The sequence below is a fragment of the Neovison vison genome, chromosome 14 (assembly GCF_020171115.1).
Source record: "Neovison vison isolate M4711 chromosome 14, ASM_NN_V1, whole genome shotgun sequence".
Lineage (NCBI taxonomy): Eukaryota > Metazoa > Chordata > Mammalia > Carnivora > Mustelidae > Neogale > Neogale vison.
In genome coordinates this window covers 46,681,864-46,699,173 of record NC_058104.1, presented here as the reverse complement: position 1 = coordinate 46,699,173, position 17,310 = coordinate 46,681,864, and the positions used below count along the sequence as shown (strand labels likewise).

General features: G+C 50.2%; 1 pseudogene; it reads right to left on the bottom strand.

Annotated features, from left to right (window-relative positions):
* Positions 1-483: 483 nt before the first annotated feature.
* Positions 484-1,342, bottom strand: LOC122895704 (annotated as a pseudogene).
* Positions 1,343-17,310: the final 15,968 nt, after the last annotated feature.

The following is a 17,310-nucleotide window of genomic DNA, read 5'->3' as shown; positions in this document are numbered from 1 at the left end:
TATAACCCAGAGGGTTCCATTCTCCTGGAGGCTGAGCTAGCGGCCACAGCCAAGGCCTCTGGCAGTCAGGTGGGTCGGCACACCCTTGACCCTGAAGCCCCATGGGACTGGGAGGGAAGACCCAGCAAGGGCCAATTCTGGCTCCAGGGTGGCTTCAGGGCAACTCCCAGCCCCACCAAGAAGTGTCTGTTTAGAACCAGGGAGGAAACCTTTTCTCTCGATTGTTCTTTAGATTGCTCAGCATTGACACGGAAAAACATCTGACATAAAACTGGAGCTGTTCACAGCTGCTAATGACCCAGAAGTTATCAAAATGTAGTAATCACAAAGAGAGGAATTTGTGTCCCCAGGCAGGCCTCCATGCAGGTGTGGCTGGGGGCCCTGGACATCTGGACCTCACAGTCTCCCTCAAGGGGACATAAGAAGGAACTTGCTCTGATAGCTCCACTGGCAGAATCTCCTGATGGAAATGGGGGCAGCCTCTCATGTGTTCCTGGTGTCCTGGTGATTCCTGGGCACAGATATGTATCTCAGCTTCTCCATGATTGGGGAGGGGGGTGGTGGGTAACCCAGGAGCTGTGGATCCCTCAGATCCTCCAGGGACAGCCCAGCATCTGCAGGTCCCACAGGTCTGCCAGGGGGCAGCATGGCAGCCACAGGTCCCCAGGTCCTCCAAGGGACAGCCCAGCAGCTGTGGGTACCACAGGTCCTCCAGGAAACAACCCAGCCACTGCAGGTCCCACAGGTGTTCTGGGGATAGCATCTTGGTGAGTTTGTGGTCCAGCAGGTACCTGCTCAGGTAGCTCTTGTCATGCCACATGGCCTCCATTCCATTGGCCAGGTCGACCCCCATTGCATCGTGACAGTCCAAGGTCAGTCAGTGAACCTCTACCACCAATACCCCAAAAAAGGCCTCCATGTAGTAAATGTTGCCCTGATCCCGGGGGATGTGGGCCTGGGACTACCACTGGCACTCATAGCTGAAGTCCTTGCAGGCTGCCCAGTAGAAACTGGGGTACAGGGTGCCAAAGAGGGGGGACAGGATCTCCACACCCATGTGGTCACAGAACTTCAGGTCTATGCCTGCACACCAAGCCGTCCAACTCATGGAGGAAGTGCTGCTCACAGAAGCAGCTGACCATCACCATGTGTTGCATGGATGCACATCCTGCCAGTGCGGGGAACCACAGACCTCGAGGATCACCACCCACCAGCCCTCCCTGGGGTGGGAGGGACACAAGGGCCCAGCAGCCAGCTGGTCCGTGAAGGAGTAGCAGGTGACCCTGTATCCCAGCATGACGGGCTTTTCCACTATCAGCAAGAACAGGTCCAGGACGACCATGTAGCTATAGGGCCAGGGGACAGGGTGCGAAGAGGTTCACTGTCAGAGGCTGGCATCAGGACCCCAGTGCTGGGGGCTATGAACATGTACACCTTCTTCAAGGGTTCAAGATCTGGGCTGTATTAAGCAACAGTAAATCTCCCAGCCTGTCCTGAGTGAGTCCACTCATGCGGTCTCCCTACCATCTGCTCCCAGAGATGGGGGCCATAAACACCACATCTTACAAAGGGGCCTCTAAGGCCTAGAAGGTTGGAAACCCATGCAGCCCTACATTTAAGTGGGGGAAAAGCACATGCACATCCAGCAGGCATGAGCCAGGTCATCGGGGGCACACTGAGGCTCAGCCATGGGGAAACAAGCCAGACGTGAAGTAGGAGGAGGGAAGAGTGCTCCTGGAAGAGGGAACAGCATATGCAAAGGCTTGGATCCAAGGAGGAAACTGTTCTGCTCTGAGCTGCACAAAACCCTCAGAGCGGGATTACCCTGCATGCCGCCCCTGAGGCCACCCCACACTGGGTGCCCCACTGGGTGCAAATACAGAGGCCAAAGCCCAGCCGAAACCCTTCCCTCAACTCTGCCTCCAGAAAGGTTCCTTGTGCCGGGGCCCTCAGGGGAGCTGCGTGGGCCCAGCCCGTGTTCCCAGATGGCCATGACACACACCTAGCAAGAAAGTGCTAAATACGGCAGGTGCCAGCACAGCCCAAATCGCTGCCCAACGCTGGACAATTCTCATGAGTTTTCTGCCCAAATGGATATTGACTTGGGCAGAAAGCTCATGAGAATTGACCAGGAAACCCCCAGCAAACTCCCTCCCTGTGACACATGCCTGCAGGGCTGCCACCTTTACCTAAACTAGGGTCCTGAGTGGTCGCAGTCCGAACCCTGCCAGAAAGCCCTCTATGAGCCAGGTGCATGCTCATGTTCAACACCTCATGTTCAAGTTCAACACCTCTCGCTACTCAGCCCCCCTGACATTACTGCCTCAGTGCCAGCAGATCTGGCCTGCCATGCCCCTAGGCCCTAAAAGAAACCCTAGTTTAGCTTTTGAGACTTCCATTCCAAGGGTCCTGTCCCCAAGCCCCCCAGATAAAGGACCTCTGAGTGATACCCCAGGACTCCACACACCACATGGTAGGAATTTCTGACAACTGCAGCTGTGCCAAACCCTCAGAGTGGGAGAAAACTTCATGCCCGCATAAAGCTACCCTGACCTTTGGTGGCACCCTGGCCATAAAGCCAGATATTTGCGATGCCAGACGTATGCCCCCACTTCAGCCCTGAGGGCAGCCCACCTCAGAGTTGGCAGATCTGGCCTGCAATGACCCAAGGCCCTAACCCTAACTCTAGTTTGGGTTCTCAGGCTTCCATTCTGAAGAGCCTGGGCCCCAAACCCCCCTGGGTTAAGGACCCATGAGTGACACCCCAGGAATCTGCCCTCCACATGGATGGAAACCATGCCATTTGGAGCTATGCTGAACCCTCAGAGGGGGAGAAACCTGCATGTTCCCCTAAAACCACCCCTATCATAGGCACCCCCCTGGTGACAAACCCTGATTCTACAGGGTCACCAGATGAATGTCCTAAACTCACCCCCAAGCGGAGCCTGCCTCAGTGCTCTCAAATCAGGCCTGCCATGTCCCTAAGCCCTAACCCTAACCCTAGGTGGGGTACACAGGCTTCCATACCCAGAGGTCTGGCCCCCAAACCCACCAGACTGGGGATGCCTGAGACTCACACCAGCACGCGCTCAGCCTCCTAGAGTGAAATGGTGCCATTTGGAGCTGCACAGAATCCTCAGAGCAAGGAAACCTGCATGCCCCCTGAGGCGACCCCCAGCATCTGTGTCCCCCTGGACTCAAACCCAGAATCTGAACCACCACCTGATGCCTGCCCTCAACCCAGCCCCCCGGGGAACACACCTCAGCTCTGGAAGATCGGGCCAGACATGTCCCTTACCATAACCCTAGTTTGGGTTTTCAGTCTTCTATCCAAAGAGGCCTGGCCCTCATGTCCCCCAGATTAGGGATTACTGAGTGACACCACAGGACTCCACATGTGAGGTGGGAGGAAACCTTGTCGTTTGGAGCTGCACCAAGCCCTCAGATGGGGAGAAACATGCAAGACCCCCTAAAGCCAACCCCACCATGAGAGGCTCCCATGGCCATGAAACCAGATTCTGCTGTGCTGCCGGACACTTGCCCTCAACTGAGCCCTGAGGGGAGTCCCAATCAGCGCAAGCACATTGGGCCTGACATGCCCTTAGGCCCTAACCCTAACCCTAACCCTAGATGGGGTGTACAGGCTTCCATGCCCAGAGGCCTGTCCCCTAAGCCCGCTGATGGGCACCTCTGAGACTCACACCAGCATAGATTAAGGATGCCTCAGTGACACCCCAGGACTGCATCCACCACACAGGAGGAAAGCGTGCCCTTTGGAGTTCTGCAGAACCCTCAGACTGGGAGAAACCTGCACTCTGAGGACACCCCCAGCATGCCACTTCTGAGGACACCCACAAACTCAGGGTCTGACATGCCATCTGACACCCACCCTGATGTCAGCCCACTGGGGAGCCCACCTCATCACTGGCAGATTGGGCCTGCCTTGCGCCTAGGCCCTTACCATAACTCTAGTTTCTGTTTTCAGGCTTCCATCACCAGAAGCATGGCCCCCAAACTCCCCAGATTAAGGACCCCTCTGTGACAACCCAGGAATCTGACCACAATGCAGTGGAAAACCGTGCCATTGGGAGCTCCGCAGTTCCCGCAGAGAGGGAGAAACCTGCATTCCCTTCTAAAGCCAACCCCACCATCAGTCGTCCCCCGGCCAGAAACCCCAAATCTGCCACACTGCCGGACACATTCCCTCAACTCAACCCCAAGGGGAGCCCACATCAGTGCCGGCAGATTGGGCCTGCCATATCCCAAGGCCATAACCTTAACCCTAAGTTGCATTTTCAGGTTTCCTTCCCCAGGGGTCTGTCCCCCAAGCCCTCTAGATTGGGAACCCTGGAGCCATAGGAGTCTGCCTGCCACCCAGCAGGAAACTAGTCCATTTGGAGCTGCGCTGAAACCTCAGAGCCGTAGAAACCTGTGTGCGCCCATGAGGACTCCCCATATTCTGCAGCCCCCCCCCAGCTACAAACCCAGAGCCTGATGCACTGCCTGACTCCCATCTTCAAATCAGCTCCTTGGGGAATCCACCTCCGGACCAGCAGTTTGGGCCTGCCACGCCCCTAGCTCAGATCTCCACAGGAACCCCTGTCAGCTCTAGGAAGACCTGGACTCTCCCATCTGCCACAAAGCTCTGGGATGCCCCCTCCTTCTTCTCAATTTACACTGGCCCAAGGCTTTCATGAGAAAGGGGGAAGGCTACTTCCTGAATGTTTAACACCACCTTTCCTCTTCTGCCCTATTTCTCTCCACTTACCTTTGTACCTGGGCATACTGGAAGGAACACATCAATGGAACATGGACATGCTCTGACATCTGAATCTTTCAGGGCTGCTTTCTGAGGGCTCCTTATGCAATCAGAACCTACTGTACCCTACCACAGTGTGTTTGAAAATGCTCATCGACAGAACAGGAGAGCAAAAATCACTCCGTTTTTACCTCACTCTTCATGAAGTAGAACATGGTATTCTTTTCTTCACTGACTTCAATTCCAATTGTTTCCATGCAGTGTTCATTCCTTTGCTTCAGGGGTAGGACTTCATGATTCCTCACCTGCACAGAACACCCAGAGCTCATCACAACAAGTACCCTCCCTAATAGCTGTCACCCATTTAACCATCCCCCCACACCCCTGCCCTCTAGCAACCCTCAGTTTGTGCTCTAAGGTTGAATCAGTTTCCTCATTGGCCTATTTTTCTCCCCTCACTATGTTCATCTGCCTTCTTTCTGAAATGCCATAGGAGTCAAATCATAGGCTATTGGTCTTTTCTTAACGATTTTGCTTAGCTAAATCCATCTACATCCTTCCAAATGGCTCCTATTCCATTAGAAAGATGTGGTAGATTATATATCTATATATCTATATATATCACTCATCAGTGAATGGACATTGGGACTCCCTCCATTGTTTCGCTATGGTTAAAAATGCTTCTGTATATATCACGGTGCTTGTACCCCATGGAATGTGCATTCTTGTGCCCTTTAGGGAAATGTCTAAGAGGGCAATTGCTGGATCCTAGGGTTATTCAGTTCCTAGCTTTTGGAGGAACCACCATGCTCTTTTCCAGAGTGGCTGCAACAGCCCACATGCCCACAAACAGTGCAGGAGGGTTCCATTTGAAGCAGAACATTCCCTGCCAGGAATTTCCTAAGAAGGAAATGGAAAACCTGGGGGATAACATTACTCATACAGCATCTGGCAAGCAGCCCCAGAAATTCACCAGAAAATCAACCCAGGGTTCCTGACGTCATGCCCTGTGATGCCATCAGAATGCCTCTATCCAGTGGAATTCCCAAAGACTCTCCTTCTGACCTCACCGTCCATGAAGCTGAAGAGAAAATATGGCAAGTCCAACTATCTAGATGGTTCATTTAGTAAAACTGGGTCAAGCTTCACTTCAAATCATCCAAGCCTCCTCAGAATCCTTTTGAACTTTCCCTCTGCCCTCATTGGAACTCTTTGGATGGAAAGATGAATCCATTAGGATACATCCCCTTGGACAGAGGAGAAGCCATCCTCCAAGTCTCTATCTGACCACAAACAGCCACCTCACTCTAGATGCCAGCCATTCCACCACAGCCCAGGACCAATGGAATAAACACTGTTCAATGAAGAAACACATTCTATGTTACAAACATACACCAAGTCCATCTCATCTTCCCTTTCGAATCCAAGGGATTGCCTAGGAAAGAGATGTTCCACATACCTGTGTGAGCCAGAAATAAACAGAGAAAGTGAGATCCCCTGCCAGGTGCTCCCTGCAGGGAAGCTTGATACCCATTCCACATTGCTGACAGCTGTGTTAGTGTGACTTTGTGGCTCCACTGGAGACAAGAGAAAACCCAGGATGTTTGGGGTGATTTGACCTCCCATGCTGGCATGGATGTGCCACTGTGCCCCACGGGCCTGCTATTTTCTCTGAATGCCGACGTCCTGGGACAAGCTGCATGACGGATTCAGACACTGATTTCTGAACTTCAGGTCTTGTGGAGTCAGAGCGAAGAAGCGTTGTCAGGTGTGGATATGGAGGCGCCTCCCACCGAAATCCTGTACACCTGCTCCAATTCCTGGGAGAAGGAGAGACACACGCTTGTTTATTAAGTGGAAATTAACTTCCTTCTCAAGCCGGCCAATGCCCTTGTCCTTTTTGGAGAAGCAAATAGACTCTTCCAAACAAACACTCAACTCCTCCGTTCCAAAGGATCCGTGGGTCGAGTTTGATTCCACCCACTCCAGACTCCCACCGGGAGGACCCTCCTGAAACATCCTGACAGCAAACCTGGGGCAACGGGGCACAAAGCTGAGTGAGGGCCTGGCTCCAGGGTTTCTTACGACCACTCTTGAGCCTGGAGATTCAGAGACTATACAGCTCACCACTCCATCCTGTAAAAACAAGCTGCAGTGCCTCACGTTTCAGGGTCTCTCACCCAGCACCTCCCCACTGCCCTCAGAGCCAGCAGGCTGCACAGGCTCCTCCTCTGGGGTTTCCCACGGCAGCTCTCCACTGCCTCCAGTGGTTGCAAGCAGCATTGCCATGCCTTCAGGGGTCTCTTGCTCCACAGCTCACCACTCCCTCCAGTGGATAGAACTGGCACTACCGGGCCTTCCACAGACTCCTAACACTCCACAGCTCTGAAGCCACACTGGCACTATCCTTCCAGATTGGGGACCCCTGGGCCACACCCCAGGAGTCCGCCTGCCACCCAGGAAAAAGTCGTGCCATTCAAAGCTGCACCTTTGAATGGAACCCTAGGAATGGAACAAACCCGCAAGCCTCCTTGAGGACACCCCCAACTTCGATGGCCCCCCCGGTCACAAAATCACAGCCTGGAGTGCTTCCTCACCCCCATTCTCGACTCAGCCCCCAGGGTTCCCATCTCAGCACTGACACATTGGGCCTGAATACCCCTAAGCCCTAACCCAAACCCTAGGTTGTGTTTTCAGGCTTCCATGCCCAGAGAATGGGCCCCCAAGTCCTCCAGATTGGAGACACCTGAGCCATACCCCAGGACTCTGTCTGCCACACACGAGGAAACAGTGAAGATTGGAGCTGAGTAAAAAACTCAGAGCAGGATAAACCTGCATGCCCCCCTAAAGCCACCCCAACCATCAGCAGAACCCGCCTTTAAAGCCATATTCCGCCGCACTGACAGACTCAGCCCTGAGGGGAGCCCGCCTAAGCGTGGGCAGATTGGGCCTGTAATGCCCTTAGGCCCTAACTCTAACCCTAGTTTCGGTTTCTCGGGCTTCATTCTGAGGGGTCTGGCTCCCAAGCACCCCCCGATCAAGGACCCTTGAGCTATACTTCAAAAGTCTGCCAGCAACATGGTAGGAAACAGTGCCATTTGGAGCTGTACCAAACCCTCAGAGGGGGAAAAACCTGCATGGCCACCTAAAGCCACCCCAACTGTCAGAAGACCCCCGCCATAAAGCCGGATTCCACTGGATGCAAGCACTCAACTCGGCCCTGAGGGAGCCCATCTCAGAGCTGGCAGATCAGGCCTGCCACGCCCCTACGCCCTAACCCTAACCCTAACCCAAGGTGGGGTGTACAGACTTCTGTGCCCAAAGGGCTGGCTCGCAAGCCCGCCAGACTGGGGACACCTGAGACCTACGCCAGCATCTGCCAGCCTCTTAGGGTGAAATGGTACCATTTGGAGCTGTGCAGAGACCTCAGAGTGGGAGAAACCTGTAAGCCCCCCGAGGAGACCCCCAGCATCGGCAACCCCCCTGGACCCAAACCCAGACTCCAACCCACCTGAGCCCTGCCCTCCACTCAGCCCACAGCAGAGCATGACTCAGCACTGGGAGATCAGGCCTGCCATGCCCATAGGCACTAATCCTAATCCTAGTTTGGGTTTTCAGGCTTCCATCCCAAGAGGCCTGGCCCCCAAGCCCCCCAGATTAAGGACGCATGAGTGACAACCCTTAACTCCACCCACCACATGGGAGGAAATCTTGGCATTTGGAACTGCGCCAAACCCTCAGAGGGGAAGAAACGTGCATGCACCGCTAAAGCCATCCCCACCAACGGTGGCCCCTCTGGCCAAAAAGCTGAATTCCGCTGCACCGCCGGACACATGTCCTCAATTCAGCCCTGAGGGGAGCCCGCCTCAGTACCAGCAGATCAGTTGTGCCATGTGCTAGACTCTAAACCTAACCCAAGTATGGGTTTACAGGCTTCCATTCCGAGATGCCTGGCCAGCAAGCCACACAGATTAAGGACCCCTGAGCTATACACCAGGACTACCCCCATCACACGGTAGGAACCCGTGCCATTTGGAGCTGCACCAAACCCTTAGCAGGGGAGAAAACTTCATGCTACCCATCATAGAGGCCTAAATGCCTGACCCTTTCCTTCACCAACGGGTTGTAACATTCTCTCTGCTCCGTCCTTGTTCTAGCTTCTTTCCTCCACTGGAAAGACACTGTTAGAAGGGACATTCCTCATGAAGATGTTTCCCTTACACAGAACTTGCTATAGTCCAACGGATAGACGTCAGAGACTGGAAAGCTATGTGCGCCTATTGTGGTTACCAAAGAGTCAGTCCCCAAAGCTTTCTTCTTTAACAGACGTAACACTGCAGTGAATCCCTCCTAAAGCACACTTCCCTCTCAGTGTTGGAAGCGTTATAGACGCAGAAACTAAGTGCGGAACACCACTGGTGGTGAACCTCCAATATGTGTTTGGCAGGCTTAAGCGCCATAGCTTGCCCTTTACTCAAAGGACCTAATGTGCCCCTAGTTCGTCCCTGTTCTATCTTCATTCCAAAAGGAGAAACACTGTTATGAATGAGTACGCACCTAAAGTAGGTTCCCTGAGCAGATACCTTCCTACGCCTCCCCTCCAAGGGGCCTGTATGAGACACTTCATGATTGCTACCCAGACACATTGTAGAGTTTTCAACTGAGCACAGATGCATCCCCTTCGTGAAAAATTACTGTAGCACAGTTCCCTTATATACTGGAAGTGTTTAAGAGAAGAGGTAGACACTGTGGAACATCACCGGTGTTGTAATTCCAGTATACATCCTAGAGGCCTAAGTGCCTTACCCTCTACTTCACTCACGGTTTGCAACGTTCTCTCTGTCCGTCCTTGTTCTATCATCTTTCCTCCACTGGAAAGACACTGTGAGAAGTGACATTCCGCCTGAAGGAGTTTCCCTTAAACAGAACATGCTATAGTCTAACGGTTAGACGTCTGTGAATGGAAAGCTATGTGCGCCTATTGCGGTTACCACAGAGTCAGTCCCAAAAGCTTCCTTCTTTAACAGACGTAACACTGCAGTGAATCCCTCCTAAAGCACACTTCCCTCTCAGTGTAGGAAGCGTTTTAGACGCAGAAACCAAGTGCGGATCACCACTGGTGGTGAACATCCAATATGTGTTTGGTAGGCTTAAGCGCCATAGCCTGCCCTTTACTCAGAGTACCTAATGTGCCCCTAGTCAGTCCCTGTTCTATCTCCATATCTCAAAGGAGAAACGCTGTTATGAATGAATATGCAACTGAAGTAGGTTCGCTGAGCAGATACTTTCCTTTGCATCCCCTCTAAGGGGCCTGTAGGAGAGACTTCATGATTGCTATCCAGACACATCCTACAGTTCACAACTGAGTACAGACGCATCCCTGTCGTGAGAACTTACTGTAGCACAGTTCCCTCATATATTGGAAGTGTTTTGAGAGGTGGTAGACGCTGTGGAACATCCCAGGTGTAGAACTTCCAGTATGCATCATAGAGGCCTAAATGCCTTACCCTGTACTTCACCAAAGGGTTTAACATTCTCTGTGCTCCGTCCTTGTTCTATCTTCTTTCCTCCACTGGAAAGACAAAGTGAGAAATGACATTCCGCATGAAGGAGTTTCCCTTAAACTGAATTTGCTAGAGTCCAATGGTTAAACGTCTTTGAATGGAAAGCTATGTGCGCCTAATGCGGTTACCACAGAGTCAGTCCCAAAAGCTTCCTTCTTTAAAAGACCTAACACTGCAGTGAATCCCTCCTAAAGCACACATCCCTCTCAGTGTTGGAAGCGTTTTAGACGCAGAAACTAAGTGCGGATCACCACTGGTGGTGAATATCCAATATGTGTTTGTCAGGCTAAGCGCCATAGCCTGCCCTTTACTCACAGTACCTACTGTGCCCGTAGTCTTTCCCTTTTCTATCTTCATCTTCAAAGGAGAAACACTGTTACGAATGAGTAAGCACGTGAAGTACGTTCCCAGCGCAGATACCTTCCTCCGCATCCCCTCTAAGGGGTCTGTATGAGACACTTCATGACTGCTACCCAGACACGTCCTACACTTTCCAACTGAGCACAGACGCTTCCCTGTTGTGAGAACTTGCTGTAGAACAGTTCCCTCCTATATTGGAAGTGTTTTGAGAAGTGGTAGACACTGTGGAACATCCCAAGTGTTGAACTTACAGTATGCATCATAGAGGCCTAAATGCATGACCCTTTCCTTCACCAACGGGCTGTAACATTCTCTCTGCTCCGTCCTTGTTCTAGCTTCTTTCCTCCACTGGAAAGACACTGTTAGAAGGGACATTCCTCATGAAGATGTTTCCCTTACACAGAACTTGCTATAGTCCAACGGATAGACGTCAGAGACTGGAAAGCTATGTGCGCCTATTGTGGTTACCAAAGAGTCAGTCCCCAAAGCTTTCTTCTTTAACAGACGTAACACTGCAGTGAATCCCTCCTAAAGCACACTTCCCTCTCAGTGTTGGAAGCGTTATAGATGCAGAAACTAAGTGCGGAACACCACTGGTGGTGAACCTCCAATATGTGTTTGGCAGGCTTAAGCGCCATAGCTTGCCCTTTACTCAAAGGACCTAATGTGCCCCTAGTTCGTCGCTGTTCTATCTTCATTCCAAAAGGAGAAACACTGTTATGAATGAGTACGCACCTAAAGTAGGTTCCCTGAGCAGATACCTTCCTACGCCTCCCCTCCAAGGGGCCTGTATGAGACACTTCATGATTGCTACCCAGACACATTGTAGAGTTTTCAACTGAGCACAGATGCATCCCCTTCGTGAAAAATTACTGTAGCACAGTTCCCTTATATACTGGAAGTGTTTAAGAGAAGAGGTAGACACTGTGGAACATCACCGGTGTTGTAATTCCAGTATGCATCCTAGAGGCCTAAGTGCCTTACCCTGTACTTCACTCACGGTTTGCAACGTTCTCTCTGTCCGTCCTTGTTCTATCATCTTTCCTCCACTGGAAAGACACTGTGAGAAGTGACATTCCGCCTGAAGGAGTTTCCCTTAAACAGAACATGCTATAGTCTAACGGTTAGACGTCTGTGAATGGAAAGCTATGTGCGCCTATTGCGGTTACCACAGAGTCAGTCCCCAAAGCTTCCTTCTTTAACAGACGTAACACTGCAGTGAATCCCTCCTAAAGCACACTTCCCTCTCAGTGTAGGAAGCGTTTTAGACGCAGAAACCAAGTGCGGATCACCACTGGTGGTGAACATCCAATATGTGTTTGGTAGGCTTAAGCGCCATAGCCTGCCCTTTACTCACAGTACCTAATGTGCCCCTAGTCAGTCCCTGTTCTATCTCCATATCTCAAAGGAGAAACGCTGTTATGAATGAGTATGCAACTGAAGTAGGTTCGCTGAGCAGATACTTTCCTTTGCATCCCCTCTAAGGGGCCTGTAGGAGAGACTTCATGATTGCTAACCAGACACATCCTAGAGTTCACAACTGAGTACAGACGCATCCCTGTCGTGAGAACTTACTGTAGCACAGTTCCCTCATATATTGGAAGTGTTTTGAGAGGTGGTAGACGCTGTGGAACATCCCAGGTGTAGAACTTCCAGTATGCATCATAGAGGCCTAAATGCCTTACCCTTTACTTCACCAAAGGGTTTAATATTCTCTGTGCTCCGTCCTTGTTCTATCTTCTTTCCTTCACTGGAAAGACAAAGTGAGAAATGACATTCCGCATGAAGGAGTTTCCCTTAAATTGAATTTGCTATAGTCCAATGGTTAGACGTCTTTGAATGGAAAGCTATGTGCGCCTAATGCGGTTACCACAGAGTCAGTCCCAAAAGCTTCCTTCTTTAAAAGACCTAACACTGCAGTGAATCCCTCCTAAAGCACACATCCCTCTCAGTGTTGGAAGCGTTTTAGACGCAGAAACTAAGTGCGGATCACCACTGGTGGTGAACATCCAATATGTGTTTGTCAGGCTAAGACCCTTAGCCTGCCCTTTACTCACAGTACCTAATGTGCCTGTAGTCCTTCCCTGTTCTATCTTCATCTTCAAAGGAGAAACACTGTTATGAATGAGTACGTACCTGAAGTAGGTTCCCAGAGCAGATACCTTCCTCCGCATCCCCTCTAAGGGGTCTGTATGAGACACTTCATGATTGCTACCCAGACACGTCCTACACTTTCCAACTGAGCACAGACGCTTCCCTGTTGTGAGAACTTGCTGTAGAACAGTTCCCTCCTATATTGGAAGTGTTTTGAGAAGTGGTAGACACTGTGGAACATCCCAAGTGTTGAACTTCCAGTATGCATCATAGAGGCCTAAATGCATGACCCTTTCCTTCACCAACGGGCTGTAACATTCTCTCTGCTCCGTCCTTGTTCTATCTTCTTTCCTCCACTGGAAAGACACTGTTAGAAGGGACATTCCTCATGAAGATGTTTCCCTTACACAGAACTTGCTATAGTCCAACGGATAGACGTCAGAGACTGGAAAGCTATGTGCGCCTATTGTGGTTACCAAAGAGTCAGTCCCCAAAGCTTTCTTCTTTAACAGACGTAACACTGCAGTGAATCCCTCCTAAAGCACACTTCCCTCTCAGTGTTGGAAGCGTTATAGACGCAGAAACTAAGTGCGGAACACCACTGGTGGTGAACCTCCAATATGTGTTTGGCAGGCTTAAGCGCCATAGCTTGCCCTTTACTCAAAGGACCTAATGTGCCCCTAGTTCGTCCCTGTTCTATCTTCATTCCAAAAGGAGAAACACTGTTATGAATGAGTACGCACCTAAAGTAGGTTCCCTGAGCAGATACCTTCCTACGCCTCCCCTCCAAGGGGCCTGTATGAGACACTTCATGATTGCTACCCAGACACATTGTAGAGTTTTCAACTGAGCACAGATGCATCCCCTTCGTGAAAAATTACTGTAGCACAGTTCCCTTATATACTGGAAGTGTTTAAGAGAAGAGGTAGACACTGTGGAACATCACCGGTGTTGTAATTCCAGTATGCATCCTAGAGGCCTAAGTGCCTTACCCTCTACTTCACTCACGGTTTGCAACGTTCTCTCTGTCCGTCCTTGTTCTATCATCTTTCCTCCACTGGAAAGACACTGTGAGAAGTGACATTCCGCCTGAAGGAGTTTCCCTTAAACAGAACATGCTATAGTCTAACGGTTAGACGTCTGTGAATGGAAAGCTATGTGCGCCTATTGCGGTTACCACAGAGTCAGTCCCCAAAGCTTCCTTCTTTAACAGACGTAACACTGCAGTGAATCCCTCCTAAAGCACACTTCCCTCTCAGTGTAGGAAGCGTTTTAGACGCAGAAACCAAGTGCGGATCACCACTGGTGGTGAACATCCAATATGTGTTTGGTAGGCTTAAGCGCCATAGCCTGCCCTTTACTCACAGTACCTAATGTGCCCCTAGTCAGTCCCTGTTCTATCTCCATATCTCAAAGGAGAAACGCTGTTATGAATGAGTATGCAACTGAAGTAGGTTCGCTGAGCAGATACTTTCCTTTGCATCCCCTCTAAGGGGCCTGTAGGAGAGACTTCATGATTGCTAACCAGACACATCCTAGAGTTCACAACTGAGTACAGACGCATCCCTGTCGTGAGAACTTACTGTAGCACAGTTCCCTCATATATTGGAAGTGTTTTGAGAGGTGGTAGACGCTGTGGAACATCCCAGGTGTAGAACTTCCAGTATGCATCATAGAGGCCTAAATGCCTTACCCTTTACTTCACCAAAGGGTTTAATATTCTCTGTGCTCCGTCCTTGTTCTATCTTCTTTCCTTCACTGGAAAGACAAATTGAGAAATGACATTCCGCATGAAGGAGTTTCCCTTAAATTGAATTTGCTATAGTCCAATGGTTAGACGTCTTTGAATGGAAAGCTATGTGCGCCTAATGCGGTTACCACAGAGTCAGTCCCAAAAGCTTCCTTCTTTAAAAGACCTAACACTGCAGTGAATCCCTCCTAAAGCACACATCCCTCTCAGTGTTGGAAGCGTTTTAGACGCAGAAACTAAGTGCGGATCACCACTGGTGGTGAACATCCAATATGTGTTTGTCAGGCTAAGACCCTTAGCCTGCCCTTTACTCACAGTACCTAATGTGCCTGTAGTCCTTCCCTGTTCTATCTTCATCTTCAAAGGAGAAACACTGTTATGAATGAGTACGTACCTGAAGTAGGTTCCCAGAGCAGATACCTTCCTCCGCATCCCCTCTAAGGGGTCTGTATGAGACACTTCATGATTGCTACCCAGACACGTCCTACACTTTCCAACTGAGCACAGACGCTTCCCTGTTGTGAGAACTTGCTGTAGAACAGTTCCCTCCTATATTGGAAGTGTTTTGAGAAGTGGTAGACACTGTGGAACATCCCAAGTGTTGAACTTCCAGTATGCATCATAGAGGCCTAAATGCATGACCCTTTCCTTCACCAACGGGCTGTAACATTCTCTCTGCTCCGTCCTTGTTCTATCTTCTTTCCTCCACTGGAAAGACACTGTTAGAAGGGACATTCCTCATGAAGATGTTTCCCTTACACAGAACTTGCTATAGTCCAACGGATAGACGTCAGAGACTGGAAAGCTATGTGCGCCTATTGTGGTTACCAAAGAGTCAGTCCCCAAAGCTTTCTTCTTTAACAGACGTAACACTGCAGTGAATCCCTCCTAAAGCACACTTCCCTCTCAGTGTTGGAAGCGTTATAGACGCAGAAACTAAGTGCGGAACACCACTGGTGGTGAACCTCCAATATGTGTTTGGCAGGCTTAAGCGCCATAGCTTGCCCTTTACTCAAAGGACCTAATGTGCCCCTAGTTCGTCCCTGTTCTATCTTCATTCCAAAAGGAGAAACACTGTTATGAATGAGTACGCACCTAAAGTAGGTTCCCTGAGCAGATACCTTCCTACGCCTCCCCTCCAAGGGGCCTGTATGAGACACTTCATGATTGCTACCCAGACACATTGTAGAGTTTTCAACTGAGCACAGATGCATCCCCTTCGTGAAAAATTACTGTAGCACAGTTCCCTTATATACTGGAAGTGTTTAAGAGAAGAGGTAGACACTGTGGAACATCACCGGTGTTGTAATTCCAGTATACATCCTAGAGGCCTAAGTGCCTTACCCTCTACTTCACTCACGGTTTGCAACGTTCTCTCTGTCCGTCCTTGTTCTATCATCTTTCCTCCACTGGAAAGACACTGTGAGAAGTGACATTCCGCCTGAAGGAGTTTCCCTTAAACAGAACATGCTATAGTCTAACGGTTAGACGTCTGTGAATGGAAAGCTATGTGCGCCTATTGCGGTTACCACAGAGTCAGTCCCAAAAGCTTCCTTCTTTAACAGACGTAACACTGCAGTGAATCCCTCCTAAAGCACACTTCCCTCTCAGTGTAGGAAGCGTTTTAGACGCATAAACCAAGTGCGGATCACCACTGGTGGTGAACATCCAATATGTGTTTGGTAGGCTTAAGCGCCATAGCCTACCCTTTACTCACAGTACCTAATGTGCCCCTAGTCAGTCCCTGTTCTATCTCCATATCTCAAAGGAGAAACGCTGTTAAAAATGAGTATGCAACTGAAGTAGGTTCGCTGAGCAGATACTTTCCTTTGCATCCCCTCTAAGGGGCCTGTTGGAGAGACTTCATGATTGCTAACCCGACACATCCTAGAGTTTCCAACTGAGTACAGACGCATCCCTGTCGTGAGAACTTACTGTAGCACAGTTCCCTCATATATTGGAAGTGTTTTGAGAGGTGGTAGACGCTGTGGAACATCCCAGGTGTAGAACTTCCAGTATGCATCATAGAGGCCTAAATGCCTTACCCTGTACTTCACCAAAGGGTTTAACATTCTCTGTGCTCCGTCCTTGTTCTATCTTCTTTCCTCCACTGGAAAGACAAAGTGAGAAATGACATTCCGCATGAAGGAGTTTCCCTTAAACTGAATTTGCTAGAGTCCAATGGTTAAACGTCTTTGAATGGAAAGCTATGTGCGCCTAATGCGGTTACCACAGAGTCAGTCCCAAAAGCTTCCTTCTTTAAAAGACCTAACACTGCAGTGAATCCCTCCTAAAGCACACATCCCTCTCAGTGTTGGAAGCGTTTTAGACGCAGAAACTAAGTGCGGATCACCACTGGTGGTGAATATCCAATATGTGTTTGTCAGGCTAAGCGCCATAGCCTGCCCTTTACTCACAGTACCTACTGTGCCCGTAGTCTTTCCCTTTTCTATCTTCATCTTCAAAGGAGAAACACTGTTACGAATGAGTAAGCACGTGAAGTACGTTCCCAGCGCAGATACCTTCCTCCGCATCCCCTCTAAGGGGTCTGTATGAGACACTTCATGATTGCTACCCAGACACGTCCTACACTTTCCAACTGAGCACAGACGCTTCCCTGTTGTGAGAACTTGCTGTAGAACAGTTCCCTCAAATATTGGAAGTGTTTTGAGAAGTGGTAGACACTGTGGAACATCCCAAGTGTTGAACTTCCAGTATGCATCATAGAGGCCTAAATGCCTGACCCTTTCCTCACCAACGGGCTGTAACATTCTCTCTGCTCC